Source organism: Orycteropus afer, unplaced genomic scaffold, assembly GCF_000298275.1.
Source record: "Orycteropus afer afer isolate SDZICR_OR568_19922 unplaced genomic scaffold, OryAfe1.0 scaffold00017, whole genome shotgun sequence".
NCBI lineage: Eukaryota > Metazoa > Chordata > Mammalia > Tubulidentata > Orycteropodidae > Orycteropus > Orycteropus afer.
In genome coordinates, this window is record NW_006921604.1 from 19,574,229 (window position 1) to 19,577,768 (window position 3,540).

At 37.1% G+C, this 3,540-nt stretch overlaps 1 protein-coding gene across 1 annotated transcript in view; it reads left to right on the forward strand.

Annotated features, from left to right (window-relative positions):
- Positions 1-3,540, forward strand: part of MRPS9 (mitochondrial ribosomal protein S9) — a 114,445-nt gene that overhangs the window by 70,368 nt on the left and 40,537 nt on the right. The window lies entirely within an intron of this gene.

Below are 3,540 nucleotides of genomic sequence, written 5' to 3' on the forward strand. Positions count from 1 at the left end.
CATACATATATACACATACTAATTATATATATACACTATATATACACACACACTACATATATGTACTATATATATATTCACACACACTAACTTTATATATACCTAATAGAGTTTTAAGTCACTTTTCCTGATCATTTTGGTTTAATTTCAGAATACTTCCAGCATATTCTTTCTTATTAGCTTGTATATTTTTTTAAAGCACAGATTGCTTATAACACCTCCAGATCCTTTGCAATAGGTGGTTTATTTTCAGGTTCTACCAACTAACTTTTTTGTGAATTTTCTAAGACTCAGTTTTTATGATAAATCCAGCAGTAGAAAAGAATTCTTCATAATTTCACTTCCCTCTCGGACTTTGTTGAGTGGTTGCCTAAGTTAATGGTAATTTTCGTATTTGAAAATGATGCCAATGACCTATGATTAGTTGTTTTTTCTCCTTGTTATTACGGTGTACTCCCTCTAAGTAGAAGAGTTGTAGTTAGTCTTTTACATTGTCTAATGTTCTAACCCAGGCCTTGGATTCAACAGAGCCCCTTTGCTAAAATGTCCAGCCAGTCCTAGTTTTACACAGGGTAGCCATATTCTACTGTGAGAATGAAGGCTGAGCTCTAACTGGCCCACAGGTGCCATTGGCTCTTGATGGCCCTGCTGAGACAGGCTGGGATTGGCAAGCTTATTTTTTTATACTATAAATTCTAATGTTTTATCTTTACCTTTTTATTTTGAAAATTTTCAGATTTCCAGAAAAGTTGAATAGTCAGTGAAAACAGGGACATATACAAACTATACTCTTCACATAGATTTGCCTGTTGTTAACATTTTGCCACATTTTTTTTTCTCTGTATATATATAATTTTGACTGAATTATTAAAAATTGCAGTTATTATAATACTTCACTCCTAATCAGCATACATCTCCTTCATACCACTATCTCCCACAATACTTTTATAACATCTAATGAAATTATAACAATTTCATAATATCATATAGTATATTGTCTACATTTAAATTTTCCTAATTTGTCCTCCAAATGTCTTTATAGCTGGCAAGTTGTTTTGTGGAATGCAGACTACTTGTCTTATGCAGTGTTCTCACATTCTGGCGTTCTGATTACATGTTCATGATTAGATTAAAAATAACAAAAAGAATACTCCTTAAGTGATATTAAGTACTTCTCATTGCGTCACACCAGGAGGTAAATGTCAGTTTGTTCCACTATTGATGAAGATATGTCCCATCCCTTGCTTAAGATATCTGGTGACCACTAGACCTCTTAATTATAAAGGTACCTTTTTCTCTTTTTAATTAGTAAATAATCTGTAAGGTTTGGGTCCATGGGAATATTTGATTTTCCAGTACCCTTTCTGTCAGTGACTTTATATTCATTGATGATTCTTGCCTAAATTGATGATTACACTGGGAGTTGGAAACAATGATTTTCTCTTTCTGCATTATTCCTTATACTTTTATTAACTATATCATTCTATAAAGAAGTGCTTTCCTTTTCTCCTTGCCCTCCCAAAATTGTGTATGTGTGTGTGTACTCCTAAATACAAATACACATACACATCGAATGGGTTATAAGGCATTGTTACTATTTTTGATGTTCAGATTATCCCAAGTCTGGCCAATGAGAGCCCCTGGCTCCTGTGTCCTTTTGAGTATTTCCTTGTTTTCTGCACAGAATGATGTCCTAAGCTCATCTTGTACTTGCCTTAGACCTACAGTCAGTCATTTCTCTAAGGAACGCTGTTCCGTATACTGGGAGATGGTATTTTAGAAACCAGGGTCTAGGTGCTAGGGGCCACCCATCACTCCTGGGCTTCCATTGTTTCTATGCTTTTTCAGGGTACAGAATGAGGAAATTAGTATTTTTTAAAAAGGTGAGTTTGATATCAGTATTTCTATTTCAAACTTTTAAATTTTAAGATTTCTTTTGAATTTTTAATTTTTTAATATGGAAAACATTGATATGGTTCAAAATTCAACTTGCATAAAAAGTTGTAACCAGAGAAGCCTTGCTTTCATTCCTATGCCTCTCACCTTACCTCCACCCAGCCCTTAATAACTGTTTTTATTATTTCTGTTTTATCCTTGCTATGTGTATTTTCCTGTATTCTTACATATTCATATTTCTATTTCTTACATCAAAGCTAGCATTCTAGGTACACTCTTTTGCATCTTGTTTTTCTTTGTCTTTTTCTATGGCTACTGCTAAAGGGGCAGGGAGGCAGCATCTTCTGACCTCCTCTAACTCCTCAAGAGGAAGACAGAACCACCATCAGAAGCCCAAGGCCTGTTCTTATGAGGCCAGACATGCTGCCACCCTCCAGCCTTCTTACTAATCTTGACACCAACTGTCCTTCTCGTGGCACCCACCACCTCTCTGCCGGGTTTGATAATTCGTTGCAGTAGCCACACAGAACTCACAGATTATAGGGTTTATTAGGAAAGCAACAGGCTACAATTCAAGTTCAGGAATGCACTCAGTCTTTCTCAGCAGTGCGTCTCTCTCACATTCCCTTGTCAACAGCCCATCTCTCTCACATCTCTCTCAGCTGATCGTTGCTCTCTCAGCAGCATGTCTGTCTCAGCAGCGTGTCTATCAGCCAGCAGTCAGAGAGATTCCTTCTGCCTCTAGGAGGGTTCCTTTTGAGCCTGGCAGAGTGGCCCAAACCAACCAATCCCAACTTCAGAATTCTACACACCTGAGAGAGAGCAAATTTCCCAGAAGATTGTTTTGTGCTACTCCAACAGAAATACACCAGGTAGATAACTTTAACAATCAGCTACTCAGTTGCTTACAGCAAAGTGGGAGTTACAAAGACTATGGCTAGATAAGCCATACTATGTAATTTACTACACTGCAGCTACATAGTGCTTGATTGTATAAGTGTACCATCATTTATTCAACCAACCTCTAATATGTGGGTGTTTTGATTGTTTTAAGCCTGAATTACCTGAGCTTGTTATTTTGTATTTGTATGTGGGTATGTATCTTCAGAGTATATTCCTAAAAGTAGTATTGCTGGGTAAACATGTATGTAGTTTTTTTCCAAACCAAAATCAAACCTACTGCCATCAAGTTGATTCTGACTCACATTAACCCTATAGGACACAGTATAACTGCCCCATAGCATTTCTAAGGATGTAAATCTTTATGAAAGCACACTGCCTCATCTTTCTCCTGTGGAGTGGCTGGTGGGTTTGAACTGGCAACCTTCTGGTTAGCAGCCAAATTCTTTAACTGCTAGAGCTCCTGAAGATTTGTTGTTGTTAGGTGCTGTCAAGTCAGCTCAGACTCATAGTGACCCAATGTACAGTGGAACAAAACACTGCCCAGTCCTGCACCATCCTCACAATCCCTCTGCTTGAGCCCATCATCACAGCCATTGTGTAATCCATCTCATTGAGGGTCCTTTTTTGATGATCCTTTACTTTACCAAGCATGATATCCTCCTTCAGGGACTGGTCCCTTCTCTTTTTTTTTTTTTTGCCACTTGCAAGCTTTTATTTATTTATTTTTAAAATTTTTTTAAA